The sequence below is a fragment of the Martes martes genome, assembly GCF_963455335.1.
Source record: "Martes martes genome assembly, chromosome: 18".
Classification (NCBI taxonomy): Eukaryota; Metazoa; Chordata; class Mammalia; order Carnivora; family Mustelidae; genus Martes; species Martes martes.
The window spans coordinates 8,257,543-8,264,530 of NC_137906.1; positions in this window are offsets into that span (position 1 = coordinate 8,257,543).

Sequence of the window (6,988 nt, forward strand, 5' to 3'; positions counted from 1 at the left end):
CCTGGCTCTCTGCCTACTTGTGATCTCTCTGTCAAAAAAAAAAAAAAAAGAAAATCTTAAAAGAAACTAAAATCACAGTCTTTGTTATGCACAAATCTCATTTATGTGCACGTACCAATTCAATGATATATTAGCAGTAGATGATAGATGTCAGGGTTGATATATTAGCAGTAGATGTTAAAAGTTAGGTATTAGAATTTGGAAGGGACCTTATAGATAATTCACTTCAATTTCCTGTCAATCTACAGATGGGCAAAGTGACTTTCCAAAAGTCACTTAGAAAACTGGCAGCCTAGGACCAGAACCCAATTTTATTAATCTCTGTAGTGCATCTGACATCGCTTCCTCTCACTTTTGGCTTCACTTTTCCTCTCACTTTTGGCTAATATGCTTCTTTGTTTTAACTCATGCAGCAAATGTTCATTCGCTTAGTCTCAGTGATGTACAAGGCACCGTCCTAGGCTTGGAGGATACAACCACGAGGTTACAGTCTACGGAGGAGACAGATGGTAGATGATCACTGAAATGACAATTAGCGCTGTTGGCTTGGAACTGCCATTTGCTTAGAGCAGAACATTTGAGAGGGGACACATTTGGGGAGGAAGATCAAAAGTTTTAAGTTGGGACGTGTTAGGTTTGTAGTGCCTAGGATAAGTGCAGAGAATATGCAGAAGGTGGCTGTCAACGCAGGTCTGGGGTTCAGCAGAAGAATATGAGTTGGAATTGAGCCTTGAGAATGAGTGGTGTTTTAGAGCAGATGAAGTCATAAAGAGGTTCAGGGAAGAGACAAGATGGCCTAAGACCAAGCCCTGAGGAACTCCAACATTAGAGGTCAGGCAGAGGAGAACAGGCTGCCAAAGGAGAAGCCAGAGAGCTAACAGGAAAATCAGGAGAATATGGAGTTCTGGAACCCTAAAGAAAAGAATGTTCCAAAAGGGGAATGGCAAACTCTGTTGAACGCTGCGGAGGGATGAAGCAAGACTGGACTGGGAAGTGTTCATGAGGTTAACGTGGAGGCCATCGGTGACTTTGTCAAGAGTGTTTGCAGTGACTGCTTTGCTTGTAGTGGGCTGAGGGTAAGTAAAAAAGAAAAATAAAAAAAAAAGGCAGTGGAGATAACCAAAGTGGCCAAAGCTCTGGGAATCTTGACTTGGAAGGGTTGGGGGTGGAAAGGTGGAGCTACATAGGGTGAGAGGAGAATCTGAAGTCGAAGTATTTGTGTTGTGTTAGGAGCTACTGGAACTTCTGTCGATGATAATGGGAAGGATGGGGGCTGGGGGAGGTGAAGGATACAGAAGGGTAGGGGAATGGCCAATGGATGACCAGTTTCTCTGAGAAGGCAGGAGCCCTGGAGCACATGTGGAGAAGCTGGCTCTCATGGGGCACGGGCCACTTCCTCCTTCCTCTGACTGTCCTTTCTCAGGCTTCTCCTTGGTCCTCTCCTCCTCCTCCAGGCCTCCATGAACATTGTTTCCCTCAGGATCCCAGCCTCAGCCTCCTTTTCTCACTGGTGCCTTCCTCCATTACTGTGACTGTCCTTGAATTGCTTACACCTCTCAAATCTCCATCAAAGGCCCAGAGTTCTTCCTTACCCTCCCCACCCCCAGTGTAGACTTGGTGTGTGTCTAACTGCAACCTGAGTATCTTCACGTGGTTGCTCACAGACAGTGGTGTGCTGGAGTCAGCTGTGTCTGTTCACACCGGCTCACAAGAGCCCAGTATGCACCTCTCTTCCCAACTCCTTGTTCAGTGAAGTCATGTGGATAGAAGTAACTTTTCATTGTCACGATGGGAGTATTTATTTACACCACGGAAATTGGCAAAGGCTTCAGCTCAGGGCTCCCCTTTCCGGAAGAGCTGATTTTTTTTTTTTTTAAGATTTTATTTACTTAGGGGTGCCTGGGTGGCTCAGTGGGTTAAAGCCTCTGCCTTCGCCTCGGGTCGTGATCCCAGGGTCCTGGGATCGAGCCCCACATCGGGCTCTCTGCTCCGCAGGGAGCCTGCTTCCTCCTCTCTCTCTGCCTGCTTCTCTGCCTATTTGTGATCTCTGTCTGTCAAATAAATAAATAAAATCTTTAAAAAAAAAAGATTTTATTTACTTATTTGACAGACAGAGATCACAAGTAGGCAGAGAGGCAGGCAGAGAGAGAGGGGGAAAGCAGGCTCCCTGCGGAGCAGAGAGCCCGATGCGGGGCTCGATCCCAGGACCCTGAGATCATGACCAGAGCCGAAGGCAGAGGCTTTACCCCACTGAGCCACCCAGGTGCCCCCAGAAGAGCTGATTTTTAAACCATTTACTATACACCACTGGTCACAGACATGTCGCCTTCAACACATTCAAAACTAAATTAATCCTCTTCTACCTCATCCCACCCCGCCCAACACTACTCTGTCTCTCAATCTCTTGGCCCAGTTAATGGCATCACCACCCACTCGGGAGCTTCTCACACCCTCATTCCCCATATCCAGAGATGATCAGCTAGTTAAGATCTAGGCCAAGGGGCGCCTGGGTGGCTCAGTGGGTTAAGCCTCTGCCTTTGGCTCAGGTCATGGTCTTGGGTCCTGGGATCGAGCCCCACATTGGGCTCTCTGCTCAGCGGGGAGCCTGATTCCCCCTCTCTCTCTGCCTGCCTCTCTGCCTACTTGTGATCTCTCTCTCTGCAAATAAATAATTAAAATCCTTAAAAAAAAAAAAAAGATCTAGGCCAAGCTGCTATAACAAAGAGTCCCCAAAATTTGACAGCTTAAGAGACAATTTTATTTATTTATTTATAGATTTTATTTATTTATTTGAGAGAGACCATAAGTGGTGGGAAGGGGCAGAGGGAGAAGCAGATTCCCTGCTGAGTAGGAAGCTGGACACAGGGCTGGATCCCAGGACCCTGGGATCATGAGCTGAGCCAAAGGCAGATGCTTAACTAACTGAGCCACCCAGGCACCCCAAGAGACAACTTTAAAATAGATCCTCCAGGACTGTGGGGGCATGTCTGCCATCCTCAGCACCTAGCTTCCACCTCTGTGTCTAGTATGGCCCGAGCAGCTTTCCACAATCATACCTGAATTTCACCCACTGGGGAGGGGGTGGGGTGGAAAGCATAAGTTCTTTCCTGTTTAAGGACAACACTAACTTCTGCTCAGAGGTTGGCCAGTTGCAAGGAAGGCTGGGAAATGTAGTCTCTAGCCATATACCCACCTAAAACATTATTAAAAAAGAAAGAAGGGAGATGGCCATTGATGTAAGGCTAGTAATGTGTGTCACTGGTGGATACATCTTGTCCATGCTGCCTCTTGTGTATTGCTTAAGTGCATCTCTTCCGCCATATGCCAAATACTATTACCCCAGTCCTAGCCTATATCCTGGCCTCTAAGTTAGTTCCTCTCTATTCATCTGCCAAGTAGCTACCAGACATACCTTTCTAAAATGCAAATTAAATCATATAACTTTGTTGTTCAAAACTATGCAGTAGGGCGCCTGGATGGCTCAGTTGGTTAAGCAACTGCCTTCGGCTCAGGTCATGATCCCAGAGTCCCAGGATCGAGTCCCGCATCAGGTTCCCAGCTTCATGCGGAGTCTGCTTCTCCCTCTGACCTTCTCCCCTCTCACGCTCTCTCTCTCTCATTTCAAATAAATAAATAAAATCTTAAAAAAAAAAAAAAGACAAAACTATGCAGTAGTTCCCCACGGATTGCATGAGAAGGGCCAAACTTCACGACACACAGGCTGGGTCTTGTCCCCTCCCAGAACGCCTTCCACCCCCACTCCAAGACGACTTCTTTGTCAGCTGGGAAAATTCAGTTCCATTTTCACAGGCTTAGTTTAAATATTGCCTCCCCGACCACATTGTTGTTTGTGCCCCACTGCAATGCTGGCTCACTCCTTTTGCGGCCTTTTCTGGGCACTCGCCACTTTCACTAGGGAGGGGCTCCCTGTGAAGCCAAGACTCTTGATTTTTCTGGCAGAGGACTGGGGGAGAGCTCATCGAGCAAGGAATAGACCATCACAAGATGCCAAATCATTTCCAAGGTGTGAGGGTCCGGGCCCCACCACCTTTCACCTCATTACCAGATGTCCATCTTTGGGCACCCTGAATGTGGGCTTGGGATGTGAGAACTTCCAGATGATTTTGTGGAATTAATTATTTAACCCTCCATCTTCCAGCATAGACATTAAACCCTAGGAGAGTCACATCAACTTATGTGAGCCATGTTATTCCTGGTGTCTATCAGGCCCCTAGAGAACATTTATGAAATGAATAGAAACAAGGGAACATTTTCCCCAGGATCAATACTTTTCACACACCACAGTTCAAATCTCAGCTCTGTCATTTACTAGCTGAGTGACCTTGGGCCAGTCACTTAATCTCTCCATGCCTGTTTCCCATGCAAAATGGGGATGATAATCGGGTTGTTACAAGAGCTAAATTACTTAACATTTGTAAAGCACTTATAATGCTTTATATCCAGGCACTGGATGTTATGTGTTTGCCAAATCAAAATAGAGTTTAAGTATGAACGAGTTGGTCTCTGGCCACCTTGCCGGTCTCATTTCCCCCGACTCTGGTCTCTGCCACCAGCTCATCTGCAACCCTCCTTCAAGCCTGAGCTCCTAACTCCGCGTATGCCAGAAATGTTCATGTCTCTAGAACTTTGCACATGCTATTCTCTGTGTGGAAGACCCACGTTGTTCACCAGTGAAACCCTGTTCATCATTCACAATTCAGCTCACACTGCACTTCTAGAAGCTTCCCTGGGCTCTCAGAGACAGGTAGCCCCTCCCTCCTCCAGGCCCTCACTTCCCCCTACTTTCATGCATGTCTGAGCTCCCCATTGCACCAAAACCCCTTGAGAGCAGGCATAGATCTTATGCATCTTGGTACTCCCATGCCTTGCACAAAGATGTTTGCTGAATCAATGAGTGGATGGTGAAATATACTAGTAATCTTTTACTTGAACTATATACATAATGCAGCAGAATCATAATACAACAGAATGACCCATGGAAATTGGCCACAGTTGACTGGGAGGTAAATCAAGTCCAGGGGTGTAGTCAGCCAGCTGTAGTTTCTCCACCAACCACAAGAGGAAAATTCAGTTCTCATTACAACACTACCGATTTCTAACTTATGAATAATGGTAGTAAAGCCTCAAAAACTCCCCAGTGTTTACTTAGGACCAGTGTTTCCTGAACAGTCCTGCATGCCCAGCTCTTAGCCAGACACTTGATTCTGCCATCAGACTGTGTCCTCACTCCCAGCCATCCTTCAGCTAGGGATGGTGAAGCTTGGACTGGGACACAGAAGTATTATGAAATAAGGTCATGTCTCAACTGGCTGATCAGAGATGTGAGTTCTACCTCAGGCTCTGCCCCGGTCGGGTGTGTGACCCAAGACAGGGCTGTGCCTCCGTCTGGGGTAACCCCTGTAAATCCAGGGGCTGGACCCATTATCAGTGACGTTTCTCCTGACTTGGGGCAGTCTCTGAATCTGAGACCCGACTGGGTTAAGGGGATGGGTGACGGAGAAGTGAAGCAATGTCATTAAATGTCAACAAAAGGAGAGGGGCAGGCCACGAATAGAATCACTTTCCACTCCCATGTCCCTGTAAGCCTCACCTCAGCAATAATAACAATAACAATAATAATAATAATAACAATAATTGTGGATGATAAAGAAATGCAGGTGCCAAGAGGTCAAGGGGCTCATCCAGTCATCCAGGTCTCATTTATAGAGGCCAATAACTTAAGTTACTCAGGAATATTTCAGTTTCCCAATAGAGTCAGCTTTCTCCCCTACAGCTCACCTCTCCCACTTAAGCCTGGACACCTCCAGTCTGAGGTGCCAGGCCTGGACTCCCAGCCAGCTTTGGGCATGTGAAATGCCATTGTTGCCAATGGGTAATCAATGAGCCATCTTAAACCATCTGTCCTTTGTGGGGGAGGGGTGGGCGAAGCCTCTTCCAGAATGGGCATCTGGTGAGCAGAGAAACTGCTGGGGCATTGGCTGTCACAAGGCACCCTCTTCCTGTGTCATCTATGGTCTTTTGGGAGGGGGGGCTGAAACCCACCACCCATGGTCTTATTGCTCCCCCCACCCTCGGCAAGTAGGTGGTAGGGCCCTCAAACCAAACATATTCACATGCATATATGTACACACACGCACACACATGCATAGCACACATACCCTGACACACGTAAACCCATACATTCAGGCACACATCTACACACATGCTCACGTGAGTCTCAGCTAAGCCGGGCTGTCGGAGCTGCGCCTTCCCCTTTGCTATTAAAACTGCTGTGGAGGTGGTGGCAGGCCAGGAAAAGAGCTGGGGAGAAATAATGAGGGAAGGAAGCTAAAGATGGGTTAGCTGAGCACGGGTACACGTGTATGTATAGGGCCCACGCACCTAGGATGGGAATGGAAAAGAGGGGCCTTTAGAAAGACAAGGGTGGAAAGAAACAGGGAGAAGATGGAGACACACCCCCTCTGGTACCTCTCCTTCTTCCCTTCTTCCTTTCTTTCCTTTGCCCTGTGATTTCATTCAGGCTTGAGTATGGCAGAACCTTGCTCAGGAGCCCGAGAATGGACAACTCTCCAGGATTACGGTGCCCTCTCCTCCACCCCATTTACAAAAGTAAGGGAGCAGGGGTCCCATCAGTTATCCCGCGGCGTCCTGGTCCAGATGGACAGGGTTTCCATCTCTTTCGTACGCCTGCTCTCTACCTGGCTATCCCTTAGGGTCAGTCTCAAAGTCCTTGGCTATCCTTTCCCTAATCTTAAAGTTGCGGTGTCTGCCCCTTTAAAGCAGCAGCCCCCGGTCAGGTTATTGTCTAGCCTTGTAGCCAATCGGCGGCGCCATTGGGGGCGGGGGATCCGGCCTCCTGATTGGCCACCGCGCGCCCCGCCCCGCCCGGGATCCCGGGAGCTGTCCGGCCGCCTCGGTGCTGATCCCGCCGCCGCCCACGGGCCGTGAGCAACGCTGAGAGGGCATT